Genomic DNA, 19,462 nt, shown 5'->3' on the forward strand with positions numbered 1-19,462 from the left:
TTAGCAAAGTGGCAAGGCACAAAATTAACATGCCCATATCAATAGCTTTCCTATACACCAATAACAAACAGACTGAGAAAGAAACCAGGAAGACAATCATATTCACAATAGCATCAAAAAAATTAAGCCGGGCGTGGTGGCGCACGCCTTTAATCCCAGCACTCGGGAGGCAGAGGCAGGCGGATTTCTGAGTTCGAGGCCAGCCTGGTCTACAGAGTGAGTTCCAGGACAGCCAGGGCTATACAGAGAAACCCTGTCTCGAAAAACCAAAAAAAAAAAAAAAAAAAAAAATTAAATACCTTAAAATAAACCTAACCAAGGAATTCAAAGACCTATACAATGAAAACTTTAAAACACTGAAGAAAGACATCAGAAGACAGAAAAACCTGGTAGAATTAATATTGTGAAAATAGCTATTCTACCAAAAACAATCTACAATTTTAATGCAATCCCAATAAAATTTCCAGAACTTGAAAAATGAACTCTAAAATTCATATAAAAACACAAAATATCCCAAAAAGTCTAAATAGTCTTGAACAATAAAAGCAATGCTGCTGGCGGGAGCAGGGTATAGGAGACTTTCCCGGATAGCATTTGAAATGTAAATGAAGAAAATATCTAATAAAAGAAAAAGAAAGCATTCAAAACAAAACAAAACAAAAATAAATAAATAAATAAACCAATGCTGCTGGTACCTCCCGATCTCAAGATATACTGTAGAGCCTCCAAAGTAAAAAATAAATAAATAATAAATAAAATAAAAATGCATGATAATGGCACAAAGGCTCAGTGGACTAGAATCAAAAACCCTGATATAAGTTCATATACCTACAGGCACCTGATTTTTGACAAAGATACTAAACACATACGGTAGATGAAAGACTGCATTTTTAACAAATAGTGTTGGTTAAATTGGATTTCTACACAAAAAAAGAATGAAACCAGATCCTTCTTTCTTATCCTACTCACCAATCAACTCCCAATGAGTCAAATGTTAGATATGAAGCTTCTATAAGAGTGAAAATATTCACTTTGTGAATAGGACTCCAGTCACACAGGAAATAAATATAATCAACAAATGTAATTTAGTGAAAGTAAAGACTTCTATTCTGCAAGGAAACTGAATTAGTTGAAAAGCTGGCCTACAGAATAAGTCTTTGCCATGTGTACATCTAACACAGGACTGTTGTCTAGCATGTATACGAGAAAAACAATTAAAAAGCATAATACCTGCTAATAATGATGGTGCTTCTGCCTATAATGAAATAACCCTAGCATCTAATAGAAATGCTAGATCTAAAGCTTCTTTTTTTTTTAATTATTTATTTCATTTATATGAGTACACTGTAAGCTGTCTTCAGACACACCAGAAGAGGGCATCGGATACCATTAGAGATGGTTGTGAGCCAACATGTGGTTGCTGGGATTTGAACTCAGGACCTCTGGAAGAGCAAGCAGCCAGTGCTCTTAACCGCTGAGTCATCTCTCCAGCCCGATCTAAAGCTTCTTAAAGAGACTCTGGTATTGTATCACTTACACTCTCCATTTGTTAAAGAAATGTTAAATACTTTGACTACACAAAATAGGGTTATCCCCCAAGATTGGAAGGGATTGGTGTCAGCTGTCCTAGAAGCTGGTCAACAATTACAATGGTTATCATGGTGGATGCACAAAGCCACAAAAATAGAACAACAGAATATAGCAAGGGAAATAAATATTACTAAAGACCAACTACTTGCTGAAGAGCATTATGTTAATTTACCAGAATGAGTTCAATCTAATGGTGGCAATGTTGTGTTGCAGCTTTAGAGCCTGGTGTATGACTGAGGAGCTGAGAGTTCTACATCTTGTTCCACAGCAAGCAGGAGAAGACTGGCATCCAGATAGCTAGAAGGGTCTCAAAGCCTACACCTACAATGACACACTTCATCCAGCAAGGCCACACCTATTCCAACAAGGCCACACCTCCTAATAGCACCACTCCCTGGGCCAAGCGTATTCAAACCACCACACTTGACTCCCTGTCCCCCATAGGTTAGTTCAACCAAGTGAGTCTATGGGGGCCATACCTAGCCATAGCATAATGCAAAATACATTTAGTACAACTTCAAAAGTCCCATAATCTGTAACAGTTGCAACAATGTTAGAAGTCCAAAGTTCAAAGTTTCTTCTGAGATTCATCCAATCACTTAAATCACTTAAAATCAAAATCAAAAAGAAGATCACATAGCTCCAACATTACAAGATACATATTACCATTCCAAAACTCCATAGTGAGGAAATACTGAACCAAAGTAAGACCAACAACCAGCTTGTCAAACTCTAAAAGCAGCATCTCCATGTCTGATGTTAAAATTCTCTTCAGATGTCCAACTCCTTTCATCTTTGTTGACTGTAACACAATTCTTTCTCTTTGGCTGGATCCTCTCTCTGTTAGCAGCTTTCTTTGGCAGGTATCTGATGGCTCTGGCATCTAGAACACCTTGGAGTATGCAAAGGCAACTTCAATGTCACAGTTTCTTGTTCCAATGATCTTGTTTCATGATCTTCTGGGCTCCTCCACACGCCTGGGTCACCACTCCAGCTCTGCCCTCTGTAGCACTCTGGTTGACTCCACACTACTTATGCTGCTGTTCTTGGTGGTTTTCCCATGGTACTAGCATCTCCAGTATGCTGAGGTCTTCACCTCTCATAGGCTCCCTTCATGGTGCAAAGTCTCAACTTCTTTGCATGATCCCTTCAGTCCTGGGCTGTCAACTGTAACTGAGGCTGCACCTTCCACCAACGGACTTTCCTGGCCTCTCACAGTACCAAACCTCTCAGCTGTCCTCACTGACCCCTTCATGTCTTTAAAAGCAGTACCAACCTCAGTGATTCTTAGACATTTCCATGCAGCATAAGGTACAACCTTAGATATCTCTGGAACATAGCTTCTCTGTGCTCTCAGAAAACATTCCCAGAAAATTTTACCTCAGTGATGCTGGTTTCTTCTTTTGTTTTTTGTTTTGTTTTGAGACAGGGTTTCTCTATGTAGCCCTGGCTATCCTGGAACTCACTTTGTAGACCAGGCTGGCCTCGAACTCAGAAATCCACCTGCCTCTACCTCCCAAGTGCTGGGATTAAAGGCGTGCGCCACCACTGCCCGGCGCTGGTTTCTTCTTAATCACCACTAATTTCTTAGCTCCAGCTAACCAGCATCACCAATTGTCCTAGTAGTCTCCTTCTACTCTTGATTCTAAAGCCAGAGCCACATGGACAAAGTTGCCAAGTTCTGTTGCTTACTGGAACTGGAACATGGCCTGTTTGTTTTTTTAATTTATCACCAGCTTTCTGTTTTCTAATGCTCTAATTGTCTAAGCGTGGCTGTCCTGAAACTTGCTACATAAATTGATCTTGAACTCAGAGATCTGTATGATTCTGTCTCCTGAATGCTGGGGTTAAAGATATGTACCACCATGACTGGACTTAAGCTTCCCTTTACCTGGAACCTGCTCTGTCCCAGGCAGGCCTTGAACTCAGAGATCTGCTTGCCTGGCCCAAAGCTTTTCATGGCCATGATTCCTCAAGATCTGGGTCAAAAAAGCCTGTGTCTTCCAGACTCAAGATCTGGATGGCAAGTGTGCCCCTCATTTCTGGATTATAGTTCATTCCAAATTAAAACTCCAAATGAAAACAATCCAGGTCATAACACCTAACATGACATAACAATTCATTGTTCAACTACAAACACAAAGAATAAACTTAACTAGGTTGGCTCTTACCTTTAAATGTACTTCATAAGAATGAACGTTAGTAACCAACACACAATGGAATTTATATCAGGCTATTTTGAGGCTTCCTTTGTCAGAGAAATTAAGCTAAATCCCTCCACCTGAACATGGCAAAATATAGCCATGTTCTTCACCAAACTATTACAAAAACAGACTCTAGGCTTAAATTAAATTTAAATGAAAAGGAGCAAGCTGAGAAAGGAAGAATATGATATGTATAGTTCAAGTAATAAAGGGATACCAGGAAGTATAATGGAACTGAATCCTGTGTTCAAGGAGATAACATACTAATGCTGTTCTCATCGAAACCTCTTGGGCCAGGTCTGCACAGTTCACATCACCCTCAGCACCAATGTCTTCCATAGTCCTACTAGGATAGTCCAGTAAGCCCCACTTAAAGCGTTCCACTTCTTACCAAATCCAAAGTCCCAAAATCCACCTTCCTCCAAACAAAAATATGGTCAGGCCTATCACAGCAATATCCCACTCCCCCTACCAACTTCCGTCTTAGTTAGAGTTTCATTGCTGTGAAGAAACACCATGACCAAGGCAACTTTTGTAAAGGACAATATTTAACAGGGGCTGGCTTACAAGTTCAGCATTTCAGTCCACTATCATCACAGCTCATCAAAGCAGGAACATGACAGCATCTAGGCAGGCATGGCACTGAAGGAACTAAGAGTTCTACATTTAGACAAACAGGAGAAAACTGGCTTCCAGGCAACTAGCAAAGGAGTCTCAAAGTCCATGCCCACAAAGATAAACGTCCTCCAACAAGGCCACACCTCCTAATAGTGCCACTCCCTGAGTCAAGTATATTCAAACCACCACACCTTGCTTTCTTACACAACCCAGGACCACCAGCCCAGAGACGCTACTACCCACAAGAGGCTGGGCCCTCCCCTAACAATCACTAATTAAGATATTCCCCTATAGCATGATTTTATGAAGGCACTTTCTCAATTGTGGTTCTCTCATTTCAGATTACTCTAACACAGTGTTTCTCAAACTTCCTAATGCTATGACTCTTTAATACACTTCCTAGTTTTATGGTGACCCCAACCATAAAATTATTTGTTACTACTTCATAACTGTAGTTTTGCCAGTGTTCTGAATCATAATGAAAATATCTGTGTTTTCCAAAGGTTTTAGGCAACCTCTGTGAAAGGGTCATCTAATCCTCAGGCCATGACCCACAAGTTGAGAACCACTGCTCTACCATGAGTGAAGGTGATATAAAGCTTGCTAGTTGGATTTTTTTCAAATGCTTGTTTTATTTATCTAAGTATTTATAAACTCTTATCCTGTTGGTTTTCAGTTTTCTTGGTGTATATTCATTGTATGTAGCTATGGACCTCACAAAGACATTTTCATTACCTTTCTTCTCCATCCCTTCCCACTCATCTTCCTGTTCCCGTTCAAGACAGTTTTCCTTTTCAGTTAAACCTTTCTGCAAAAGATACACCTAAGGGTACATTTTCACAGTACTGGAGAATTATCCAGTCAAATCTACAAGTAAAATTAAGTGTCACAGCAACCTAGAGCCTTTGGGTTCCAGGAGAATTATTGTTAGATCATATAATGGCTTAATAGATCATTTTAAGGAAAATTTATACTAATGTTCAGAGTGGCTAGCCTAAATTCTCATCAGTATTATATAAGTGTTCCCCTTTCCTCTCATTCTCAACAGTACTTGTTTTGGTTTGGTTTTTTTCTCTTATCATATTTGTTCTGACTGGAGTAAGGAAAAAAAACTCAATATTAAGTTCTGATTAGAGGTTTACTCTCTATTATCTCTTACCTCTGGTGTTGGTGGACCTAATGGGATCAGGGCTTGCTTCTCTGTACAGACTATCTTGCCCTAACCCTGAGCATCTGAAACCTCAAAGCCACCCTAATGACACACTTCCTCCAACAAGGACACATCGACCCAACAAGGCCACACTTCCTAATCTTTCTTAAGTAATGCCACTCCCTGATGACTAAGCATTCAACTATATGAGCCTATGGAGGCCATTCTTGTTCAAATTTCCACAGTGGGGAAGACAAATGATATAGCCTCACACTACTAACCAATGTACAGTAACACAAATACAATGGATGACATGAAACATAATTTAACTGGCTTTCTATAAAGCATTTAAATTAAAATGTTCTCAGATGTGCCAGAGGCCTGTAATCCTAGCACCTAAAATGCTGAAGCAGAATTGTGTGTTCGAGAATATTGCCTAAAAAAATAAAATATTAATGGAAACAAGACATTTGTCAATATGTACAAGAGAAATAGCTAAAACCATTTGCTTTGTGAGGGTGTCCAAGTAAGCCAAACAACACAAGGAAAGTGAACCTGAAGGCTCTGAAGCCCAGGTGCACTCAGGAAGAACTTGTTCTATAGTGTGTCATTTTGGAGTCTCAGCAGTTATGAGTAGATTAAAAACCACTTTCCTTAAAGAGAGTAGTAAGGTCATGAGATGCCAAAGTAGTAAAAAAGGTTAAGAGATGGAAAAAACCCTATACCCATCTTTGGAGGAGAAATCTGAGCAGATTCAAATAGAGGACATGAATCTTTTCTGAGTCAGAAACAAGGACAGAACACAAAAGTTAGCATGGAATTATGACTGTCATGTCCCAGATAAAGACCAATAGCACTCCAAGCAAGAGATAAAAAGGAACCAGAGGTGCAGCTTTGGGATGATAACACACACACACACTAAAGGGGAGAAAACACACAGCACAGAACCAATTACTCTACCCTTTTTCAGCCCTGAATGCAGCATCTGTATGAGCAGTCAGTAGTCTGAACTGCATCTATCTCATTATGCTTGGAAAAAATATAACAGCCCTGAGAGACAAAAAGAAGATGGGAATGAATTTGTGGGAAAATGCCAGGAAATCATAGACTAAAAGAAAAAAGAAAATAAAAAGAGTTAGTGATGATTCCTGATGTTCTAAGCTTATGAGCCAAAAGCCTCAAAATATGTCTTATTATGAATAAGAATTTAACATTAAGAAATAAAAGTCAGGAGTGATGTATAAATGTTTATAGGAAAACTGGACAGTAATATAAATAAAAACTATAATTTGCTCTTTAAATCACTCTACAAAATTAGCTAAAATAGTTATAAATATTAGATCCTTACAGAACTCATGGAAAAATAACTGGAATAGAATACACACCTGCTTTGAAAGGAAAACAGCATTTTTAGAGCTAAATCAACTATCAAAATTACCAAGAAAGAAGCTAACAATACAGATACAGAAAAGTCAGAAAAAACGCTCTGTTTGCTTATTGTCATGTCCTGAGTTTTCAACCACAATTGATTTAAGGGACAGTAGACAGCACAAGTAGGACCAAGTTAACTGTACTGAATAGTATGAATTTTACATTATATCAAAGAAACATCCCAAAATCTGCCTTAAATATACATTTTATAAGCCGCTGTAGTATTATATGTTCAGTTAGTTTATATGTTAGGTAATGATGAGATAATATTTACTACTTTTCAGTAACTTTTATACTAGTTCCTTGACTTAGAGTTTTCTAATAACATTGATATAATACTAAACTCCAAATTCTTGGGCGATACAAGTGGAGGGATAAACTCCCAGGGAGATGTCTTTCTGTCAGAACTGGGTCTGAAAGGCGTCCTGAGGCACACCTTCACTTTACACCAATGTTCCCTGGGGCTGAGGACTTCTCACAAGAATGCATTCTGCCGCCTCCTCCATGCTCAGTGGACTTCCATCATCTCTTTCCCCTGAGGAGGTTGTGGGCTTTGTTCTTTCTCTGTTGTTGTTGTTTATTTGTTGTTGTTGTTGCTCAAATTCCTAGAGATTTTTGTTGCTTTCTTGAGAATTATACACTTAATGATACACAATGCTTGCTACAGAATTAAGTTGTTTTACTTAGCCATATTTAATGATGGCACCAGTTTGTTTACCTCCTTTAAACCAACTACTAAAGACATAGGGATGTATAAGAGCACTCCTGGGCCTTCTCATAAACTCAGGAAGACATGAAAGTACTCAGCTTTCATGCCTCATTGTCCACATAAGAATTCTGTCCATAGTGTCCCAAGTACTTGTGTCAAAAGCACATCAACAAACAATCACAATGTAACCCTCCTGAGGGAGACCCTAGCAGTTACAAGTAAATAAAGTCCCTGAGGAGCATAGGAAACCCTGAGGAATCAGCCAAAACCAGGAACCTGGGAGATAAGAGAGAGAGGGACTACTTCCATCAGAGACAACACTGTGTGGGCTTGGACTCCAAGCTGGGAAAGGGAACACAGGTTCCAGGCAGGGACAAAGTTCAACAAGAGTACCACAGGATGAACAGGTGTGCCGAACGGGAACAGCAGCTTAAAAACACGTGCTGCCCTGCCCAGGATCGGGATCTGGGTCTCATCTTCTATCCAGTGGCTCATAATCACTCTCCTCTAGTTGTAGCTCAAAAGGAGCTAACGCCCTCGTCTCTCCTCTGTGGACATCAAGCACACACACATACACATATATAAAATAAAATATAAATAAATCTGACAAAAAAATAAAAACAGTCAAGCTTTTAGAGCACTGTGTATGTAAGACATACAATGTAAGTTTGAATAGGTCATGAGAGGCCATCCAAATTTTCATGAAAGTTAGTTATACAAGCAGCTGTACCTCTAAGAAAGCAAAAGTAGAAGGGAGCCTAGCTCCAGAAAAAAACAGTTGTTGGAATCTCCAAGTGAACAATCAGTAAGGAGAACCAACAGAAAGAAAAGACAATTCCTCTCTGGAATCAAAGTATTGTAAGTTGTCTAATGCAATGTGCTCTTACCACAACATAAGGTAGTCTTTCATTTTTTCCTAACAAAGGAATAAACGTTTGCTAGGTGTGCTGGCGGACTCCATTAACCCCAGCACAAAAGAAGTAGAGGCAGGCAGAGCTCTGTGAGTTCAAAAGGAGCTAATGACACCCTCTTCCTTGGGTACCAGGTACACATATGGTAAACATACAAGCATGTAGGCAAAACATTCACACACATAAAATAGAATAAATCTTTTTTAAATGTAAGCCATTCATAAATCTATTCTAAAACCGGCTGCTTATAGAATTTAAGGCTCATTATTATATAATGAAAACATTAATAGGTAATCCCTGTTAGAATAAGAAAGTATAAATATTTAAATCTACTGTTATAAAAATCATTTCAGGGGCTAGAGAGATGGCTCAGTGGTTAAGAGCACCAACTGCTCTTCCAAAGGTACTGAGTTCAAATCCCAGCAACCACATGGTGGCTCACAACCATCCATAACAAGATTTAATATCCTCTTCTGGCGTGTCTGGAAGATAACTACAGTGTACTTACACATAATAAATAAATAAATCTTTTTTTTTTAAAAAAAGTCATTTCAAATTTCTTATTTCAGTATATTCCAAGAAATAAAGGGAACTCTTTTTGTAAAAGTGATCATTTTTACATATTTAATGTTTTAGTTATAAATGCACTCCTCTTTTTTTTCAGTTTTTACCTGCTGATCTTACTTTACCACTAAAAAGATACATACACATGTGTAGTTTAATATGTCTGCTGTTTAAAATTCATCACTGCAGTATTTATTTAAGTCTAGAGTTTTCTTTTAATTGAAGGTGTGCACAGAGGCTGTCTGAGGTGGTGTCATAGTCAGTGACTGGAATAGTTCATCACAACTTGAGATGCCACTTATACTAAGCTGTCAAACAGTCCCACTGTCACTTCTATTCCTGGGATACAAACTACATAATGGGCTGTCAGTTAATATGCTGCACCAAGTTTCAGCATATTAACACACAGTTTTAACATCACAGTTTCAGCTGTGTAGATTCAGAGAGTCATTGGCAAATATTTCACAGACACTGCAAATTGCTACCAGAGCAACATATTGAACAATGATTTTATAGGCAAGTGAATATGAGTTTAAATGCCAAATAGACAGAGATCTACAACTCAAACTGCATAGGGCATGGTGAGTCATCCAGTCGGCCTGGGGTACTGTACCTAAGAAACCTCCACCAGCCTTAAATCTGACATCTCACTTCACTTGCAAAGAAAATTCATTTTAACCTAAAAGTAGATAGTTTTCAATTTTCCCCCCTGACACACCTGAAAAAAATAGGGGAAAGTTTTTAATTAGTAATGATTATTTCTATAAGATTGTTTTCTAAATGTAAGCATTGGGAGCATGGTAATTAAAAGCATATTACTTTCAAATGTGAAACTAGTAGCTTTTTATTTCTTCCCTCATAAAGCTCTTCTCACTTAACAGAGGGCTGAACTATGAGATATTCAGAGATGTTAGTTAATTTCATCATCCTATTAAATGAGTCTGAGGTTTGGTTCCCTATGAAAATAGCACAGCCCATCTTTTATGACCTGTACTTTTCTAAATAAAACAGACCTTATAATTCAAGAGAGATCAACAAAAGTGCCCCATGACAATACAATGCCATGAGACCTGGCTTCATACCTTGTAGATCAAGCTAGCCGAGACCTTGCAATCCTCCTTCAGCTGCCCAACTGCTGCAATTACACGTGTATGCCCCTACCTGACTCACAACAATACAAGATTCCTGGGCTATGGTGTGAAAAAGTAATGCTCATAACACTCCTGATGTCTCATTAGCAATCCCTTATACTAGACACATGTGAACACTAAACATAACTGTGCTCCCAGCACACTTTGGCATGTTACCAACACAGGTGAGAGCAGCAAGCTTCACAGAAACACTCTTGAGAAAGATATCTGAGGCATAGTAGGTAAGGAGAGTCTGGACTTGAGTCCAAAACTCATTATTATTCAAATAAAGAGACAATTTAGCCTTATATGTAGAAATCCCTTATTTTTTATAGGTACAGAGAAAATTAACATAATACTCAGCAGATGAGATCAAAGAACCACAGTGCCTGAAAGCTGAATGATGTAACAAAACCAAATACCACCAACAAAACCAGACAGTGTAACTAAATATGTAATTACCTCCCTCAAACACACAAGGATACTAAGAAGGGTGGCAACAAAAGCAAACAGCATAGCCAGAGATGTAATTAGTCCCTCACATATGCACTTTACGAAGGTTTTAACTCCCTCACACACGCATGGTACTGAGAAGGTGGCAACAGACTTATTTCTATTTACTCATTTCATTTACCTCACTCCTTCAGAAGCTTACGTTTGAGTTTAAGTCACAATCTTTGTAAATCTGAATAATCATCAAATGAAATGTCACATGTTCTTTTCCTTGTGATCAGTTCCCCTGAGTTCCTGCATGCATTCCAGATGTGGAAAGTTCAAGAGACCGCACACCCACCCTTCACAGAAGAACAGTGCTACCGTGGTTTGAAAACAGCCGATCCTGTCCTTACTATTTCTGGAAAGAAACCAGTGCTCCCTAGTGGGGGAGAGCAGAGAGTTCTGATTAATACATGACTACATCTTTTTCTTGCAGGTGTTGGGAGAATCAAATTAACACATAGCAACAGTTAGTGAGATATGACTTCATTTTCTGTAATAAATGCCAAGATCAAAACATGCCCAAGTCAAATTTCCTTGCAAGGTTCCCAGCAGGAGCCTTCCTCTTGCCTGTGATTTCCTTTCACCCAGCAGAACCAGACTGAGTATGCGCATTTGCCACTAACACTAAGCAGCACTTCCTTAATCGCTCATTTCCAACAATTTATGGATCATCAGTGGCAAAAAAAAAAACAAGCAAAAATAATGAAAGAATCCAATGAACGCTCATGCAGTCCCAGGCTGGACTTCCTACTCTCTTCTCTTTAAGATGGAGGCCTGAGACAAATTAGGCACTGAGGGGAAAAGTCATCTGGTCATAAAATACAGTACAAGGTCACTTTTATGTAAGTTTGCCAAAAGCGACATAAACCAGGACAATCTCAAACTGTGACACAGGATAGAAACATATTAAAACGATCTTAGTTCCTCCTCTATTGTGCTGTCATGTTGCTTGGCTTTATGGACAGCCTGAGCCCAGCAAAGTGCTTCGCCTCCACCTGGTCAGTGCAACTAATTAAGAGAGGAAGTGACCTCAGATTTTGTGCATTTTACTTTTATTATGAAAGTACTTTGTTTGAAGTTACAGGAGCTAACCTCTTAATCCTACAGATCATGTGTGAGGTTCTGGACACTCTAGGATGGCTGGATGGTTTGGATAATTGGTCAGGATGTTGCTGTCATTATGTTAAGTTTTATGCCAGGACTTCAAATCAAAGATAGGCATTAAAGTAAAGGGCAATATAAATCTGCTACCAGAAAAAGTCCTGGGCTTTATGAATTAATCTGTCGTCATATTTACATTACACTTACAAAAAAATCATATGGTGAGATATTTTCCCCACTTTCATTAAGTTAATTTTGTCTCTATAAGGTTTTAATTCAAAATATGATGGTAACATACAAAATCTGATATATTTCTCTCATTTAACACTGGCCAGTTGCTCTCTGGAGTTCATTATGAAATCAGAAAACATCACCCAGAGTTACTATCAATAACCAAGAGGTCTTTTCTGAACAGAAGAGAAAGAAAGCAGTATACCACGAACAAAAGTGACAGTCACAGCACTGTGGTCTCCGCTGAGATGACTCCAGTCCCTCAGACCACTAACTCTCTCATGCCATTGAATGACTGAGGTCAAAACAAACTCAACATGGGCATTTCCAATCCAGTTGAATTAAGATCCAAGCACAAAATCATGTTCAAACACACACCACCCAATGCCTATGACAGTGCAAATGAATGGCTGCAAAATAGTATACATCTAAGAAACCTCACTACAAGAGGAAGTAAAATCCCCACAACAAAAGCAGGCTTCTTACTATTTTTAAAAAAATCACTTTTCACTTTTCAAAACTGTGTTCTCTTATACTTGAGAATTCATTTAAAAAAAAAAAAAAGTGACTAGATGGCCCTAAAAAACTCACCCCCATGTAAGAAAGGCTACTTACACCCATTAGAAGATATGATCAGCTCTCTAGGCCTAAAATGTTCTATTTGAATTAACACAGCTGTAAGTAGAGAATTCTGCTTCGCTAGATTTTCAGTTCAAGCTCTGCATTCATCCTGCAGCCAGTAGCCAATTTCCACATCTCTGCACAATATGCAAGGAGCTGTTTTAAAATCAATTGCCCAGGGGAATCCATAGATGCATGGGAGCCATGTGCCACTTAGAGAATATACCAGATGTAAACTCAGTAAAACACCCCAGGAGGGGATCACGGGGAAAGGGAAATGGAACTAGCCAGACTGTGAGTTTTTCATGACTCAAATCACTGGGTACCTTTACATTAAGAAAGTTTCTACCCTCTCTCCAGTATTAGTCAGAAACAGATATGCCTGATGAAGTCAATCAGCAAACAGTCAAGCAGGAGCATACATGAGCACGTATACTCATCAGCCATCTTTGTAAACACTGTGATGACTGCAGTCAACCACAGCACAAAGAGCAGCCTCATAGTATAGTATAGTTCACTGTTCTAATATAGCCACAGAAGCCAGAGACGGACGCTGCTGGAGAAACACTGAGAACCTGTGCAGATAGCCCCCAGGAGTCACATGTCATACCAGATTTCAAGACACTGAAGAGATATATATTTATTGTACAATGCTAGCAGCCTTTGTAGCTTTCCTGTAACTGATTTTAAAACTGAATATATATGCATACACTTTAAAATAGCATTGACCACTAAATCTGAAACCATTTCTGAAGGCTCTGTAATACACCTTACCTTCCAGTAGCTTTTGTCAAAGGATGCAACCCCTAATGCTAAAACTGGCTTGTTTTGCTTCTACACTCTCTACTTCAAAGTGCAGAAAATAATTTAGAATGTTAGACCACCTGATAATCTGACATTACTCAGGACTGGCCAGTGCTTTCGATCAACATGCTCATTAGCCAAGTGCATTCACAGACTATATACATCTTAATTAAATCACTGTGCTAAGTAAAACAGCACACTTAAGGTCTCCAGGGCTTTCAGTGTCCTTTCAGGGTCTTTCATCTCTCTTTTATTTTCAATTGAATATATCTATTTGCTTGTTTGTTGGGGGTGGGGAAGAACCTGTGCCACAGGGCACATGAGGGACCACTGGACAACTTGCAGAAATCAGTTCTCTCCTTCTACCATATGGTTCTGAGGACTGAACTTAAGTCATCAGTCTTGGCAGCAAGCTGAATCATCTTGTCAGCGCCATCTGTCTTTTTACTATGGTGGAAGCTGCTATTTTCTTAGGGCCATCTCTTCACTATTCTCCTTATAAATTGCAGGTCTAAAAATATATATATAAATGATTTTGAAAACGGAAAAAAGGGGAGGGATGTAATAAGTCCTAAGCTGTGCCTTTACATAAATTACCTCATTTAGTCATCGAACTAATACATCAGAGAGACAGATGTAGACAGACACAGGCCTGTAATCTGATGTTAGTACCCAATGAACCCTCAGATCTCCCTTCCCTGGCCTCTTCTTGGTGTGCCAGCGTAGCCAGGCTTCTTGGACACCATTAATTCTTGGACCCCACTCTACATTCAAACTACAGCCATCTTTTTCCAACCTTAGCATTAACAAACAAATTATTTATATTGGTTTTTTATAACACCTATTCATCCCCTAGCTTCCCAAGTCAGAGCAATGGTAGTCACCACAGCCTCTACCTGCTGAACTCTACTTCCTGGCCTCTACCTGCTGGACAAACGTTAAATCCCTTGTGACTAGGAATCAACATATCTGATGATGCTGACTGCACTGTTCAAACAGTCAACACTTCAGTGCCATGAAAGATGAAAAAGGACATGGTAACCCTCAAGTGATTCGAGAGACAAGCATGCTTAAATATGTGTTCAGGACAAGGAGTTTTAAAGCCATGTATGGACAAAACAGCAACCAACAAATTGGGGAAAGATCTTTACCAACCCTACACCCAACAGAGAGCTAATATCCAATATATACAAAGAATTCAAGAAGTTAGACTCCAGAGAACCAAATAATCCTATTAAAAAAAGGGGTACAGAGCTAAACAAAGAATTCTCAACTGAAGAATACCTAATGGCTGAGATGCACCTAAAGAAATGTTCAACAACCTTAGTCATCAGGGAAATGTAAATCAAAACAACCCTGAGATTCCACCTCACACCAGTCAGAATGGCTAGGATCAAAAACTCAGGTGACAGCAGATGCTGGAGAGGATCAAACACTCAGGTGAAAGCAGATGCTGGCGAGGATGTGGACAAAGAGGGACACTCCTCCATTGTTGGTGGGATTTCAAGCTGGTACTACCACTCTGGAAATCAGTTTGGCAGTTCCTCAGAAAATTGGACAAAGTACTACCTGAGGACCCAGCAATACCTCTCCTGGGCATATACCCAGAAGATGCTCCAACATGTAATAAGGACACATGCTCCATTATCATAGCCAGAAGCTGGAAAGAACACAGATGTCCCTCTACAAAAGAATGGATACCGAAAATGTGGTACATTTACACAATGGAATACTACTGAGCTATTAAAAACAATGAATTCATGAAATTCTTAGGCAAATGGATGGAACTGGAAAATATCACCCTGAGTAAGGTAACCCAATCACAAAAGAACACATATAATATGCACTCAGTGGTAAGTGGATATTAGCCCAGTAGCTCAGAATACCCAAGATACAATTCACAGACCACATGAAGCTCAAGAAGAAGGAAGACCAAAGTATGGATACTTTGGTCCTTCTTAGAAGGGAAAACAAAATACCCATGTGTCTTAGTCAGGGTTTCTATTCCTGCACAAACATCATGACCAAGAAGTAAGTTGGGGAGGAAAGGGTTTATTCAGCTTACACTTCCATATTGCTGTTCATCACCAAAGGAAGTCAGGACTGGAACTCAAGCAGGTCAGGAAGCAGGAGCTGATGCAGAGGCCATGGAGGGATGTTCATTACTGGCTTGCTTCCCCTGGCTTGCTCAGCCTGCTCTCTTATAGAACCCAAGACTACCAGCCCAGGGATGGTCTCACCTACAAGGGGCCTTTCCCCCTTGATCACTAATTGAGAAAATGCCTTACAGTTGGATCTCATGGAGGCATTTCCTCAACTGAAGCTCCTTTTTCTGTGATAACTCCAGCTGTGTCAAGTTGACACAAAACTAGCCGGTACACCATGGGAGGAGATACAGAGACAAAGTGTGAAGCAGAGACTGAAGGAAAGACCATCCAGGGACTTCCCCACCTGGGGATCCATTCCATATATAGTCACCAAACCCAGAAAATATTGTGGATGCCAACAAGTGCTTGCTGACAGAAGCCTGATATAGTTGTCTTCTGAGAGGCTCTGCCAGTGACTGACAAACACAGAGGTGGATGCTCTCTGCCAACCATTAGACTGGATCCAAGGTCCCCAATGGAGGAGCTAGAGAAAAAACCCAAGGAGCTGAAGGGGTCTGCAGCCCCATAGGAGGAACAACAATATGAACCAACCAGTACTCCCAGAGCTCCCAGGGACTAAACCACCAACCAAAGAGTATACATGGAGGGACCCATGGCTCCAGCTGCATATGCAGCAAAGGATGGCCTTGTTGGACGTCAATGGGAAGAGAGGCCCTTGATCCTGTAAAGGCTCAATGCCCCAGTGTAGGGGAATGCCAAGACAGGGAAGCGGGAGTAGGTGGGGTGGTGAGGGAGGAGGGGTAGGGGGTTTTCAGAGGGGAAACCAGGAAAGGGGATAACATTTGAAATGTAAATAAAGAAGATATCTAAGAAAAAGAAAAAGAAAAAAAAGAAAAATTATGAGTAAAAATAATTAACAACAAGAGTTGTATAAATGTGGACATGAGATGTCATGCTTGTCTCTTGGGCCACTGCTCAGCTGTTTCTCCCTGCTGATGTGAGATCTAAGGGAGTGGTTCTCAGCCTGTGGGTCAAAACCTCTTTTAGGGTTAAGTGACCCTTTCATAGGGGTTGCCTAAGACCATCAGAAAACACAGATACTTACATTACAATTCATAGCAGTATCAAAGTTACAGTTATAAAGTAGCAATTAAAAGAATTTTATGGCTGGGGTCACTACAACATGATGAATTGTATTAAAGTGTTGCAGCATTAGGAAGTTTGAAACCCACTGGTCTAAGAGGAGGAACACAAGAGGTGATTGTTCCTGGGTTTTGCCTCTGAGTCTTAATTCCAGAGCCTGTTGTCAATTATGCCTCACAAGCTATAACTGAGTCCCTTTACTGACTGGTCAGTGCAGACAAAGCAGAGGCAAGGACTATCCAAGGTTGCCTTAAGTCATGATCTATCTCACCAACAACTACATCTTCATAAGGAGTGTGCATTGACCAGATATGCCTGGAACACCAAACAAGAGTAACAGGGAAGCAATAACACCCAGGCAGGGTTAGGAAGAGGAGGAATTATGCATACAGCAGACACTAGCCAGTGGTTTCAGTGAGTCTACACATCTACACCTATATATCTGTGCACTGCTGCCTGCATGACTCCCTCCCCAACAGCACTTGGCACTAGATAGAACACATGCTCCAAGGGCACTCCTCTCCTTGGTGGCAAATGAGAAACACTGAAATGCAGAATTATCACTACACTTAAATGAAACGGTAGGTGAAAAAACACTCCAGAGAACCTCTTTCCAGCTCCCTACTGTCTACAGCATCAAATCTAAACTACCTGCCAGAGCTGAACCCTCCAGAACCTCATCCTGAGGCTCCCTGTACCACATCCCACCCCAACGGCTCCCCATCCTCTAACATTCATCAATTCAATCAGAACTCAAGACCAAGGGCAAGCACTGAAATTTACTCTCCCAAGCCCTGCTCAGCCGCCAGGCTCAGCCCCATTCCAGCTAGACACCATTTCTGTCAGTGGCTCCCACAGTTCCTTAGCATATGGCAAGATATGGCTTCTTTGTGTGCATCATTGATTATTCCCACTTTCTGACCTTGAGTGAAGAGTCTGAGCTCTTCATGAGCAGCCCTAGCAAGCTCCTTTAAGGACACAGTAACTTGCACATGGAGCTGTTTACTAAGTTTCTGATGAACAGACAGCTATCTATGAAAAACTCTAGCTCCAAACTTCCACAGAAACTAACATCTTAAGTTTCCAGTGGCCTCCCCCTCAGGCTGTCGGTTCTCTGCAGCACTCTGTCAAGCTGTGTATTCTATACTTGTCCTAGAAGCCCTCTGGCCTTGGGTTTCAGGATGCCTCCCTTTTATTTACACTCTCTAGCCGCATAGCTGCTCTGCTGTCAGCATTTGTCTTGTCTTCCCTTTCCACATTCTGTCCTTGACTATCTCTCATCTGCTTGCTGGCTTCCTTGTGCTTTCCAGTGTGGGACTACAAAGAGAGCAATGCCTCTGGGAATGTCATGTGTCATACCACTGCTATTCTATACACGGGGTCTTCAGACAAGTTAACAGTATTTAATACCACTGAGCCTTGGCTTTAGCCATAATTCCTTCTAGAAACTATAAATAGTAAAGCAGATTTCTTTTTTGTTTGGTTTGTTTTTCAAGACAGGGTTTCTCTGTTAATCCCCGACTGCCCTGGAACTCGCTCTGTTAACCAGGCCAGCCCCAAACTCAGAGATCCACCTGTCTCTTACCTTCCAAGTGCTAGAACTAAAGGCATGCACTACCCACCACACCCAGCTACAGCAGCTTTCTAAATTAAAACAAAGTAACTATTTTTTATTACATAATTTAATTATTGATCCTAAAACAAGAGAATATAAAATAATTCCAACATACAAAAGCCAGTTTTCTCAATGTGAAGCTTGAAAGCAAAGCACCAGCCATTCTCATCTCTGTACATTTACTAAACAGGAAGTTAGCTGCTAGCTTTCACCTACAGTGCTCACATCTGAAGTAACAAGGTTAGTCCACAGAAATGCCTGACCCCTCATGGGCCTTTCCCCAGTGTCACTCAGACTGTTCCCACATAACAGTGCTCTTTTGGCAGCACAACTAAAACTGAAACCACAAAGTCATCAGCATGCCCCTGGGCAAAAATGACACGCAAATTCATGAGACTTCAGTAAAGTATTTGCCATGAAAGAATGAAGACCTGAGTTCAAACCCCTAGCGCTCATGCAGAAGCTGGTACAGGGGTCTATATCTGTAACTCCAGTGTTAGAGCAGCAGAGACATGACGATCCTTGGAGCTCATTGGTCAGCCAGCTGAGCTAAATTAATGAGTTCTAGATTCATCAAGGACAGTCTCAAAAAAATAACAATGAAAGAAAATTGAGAAAGACAGCTGATTTTATTCTCTACCCTATACACGTACATGGACCTGAAAAAAACATATGCAAACACACACATCAAAATGTTCATATGCCACATACAAAAAAAGGGGACAACAGGCAATAATCCAGTTTACAATTTCACATTAGATACATAAGCATAATTCACTCCTTATATTACAATAGGAATAGAAGTAAAATTCAGAATGTTGTAAGATGCTTTATTGTAACACTAGCTCACTCTGTCAAGTATTAATTACCTAAATCTTTTCATTATATTCCAAATTTACATCCCGAAAGTCTGTGGCTGGACACTCTGTATCCAAGTCAGCCAGTCACCCCTATAAAGCCATGCTGTTTGCAGATGCTCTGGGGAAGCTTCCCAGTGTGCACTCCCACGCCTTCCACAGCTGTGTAAGTAAGAT

The 19,462-nt window shown here is 40.1% G+C and overlaps 1 protein-coding gene across 5 annotated transcripts in view; it reads right to left on the reverse strand.

Moving 5' to 3' along the window:
• Lmbr1 (limb development membrane protein 1) overlaps nucleotides 1–19,462 on the reverse strand; it is a 145,913-nt gene that overhangs the window by 76,155 nt on the left and 50,296 nt on the right. The window lies entirely within an intron of this gene.

This window comes from Mus caroli, unplaced genomic scaffold (assembly GCF_978045245.1).
Source record: "Mus caroli unplaced genomic scaffold, Mus_caroli_1 scaffold_4, whole genome shotgun sequence".
Lineage (NCBI taxonomy): Eukaryota > Metazoa > Chordata > Mammalia > Rodentia > Muridae > Mus > Mus caroli.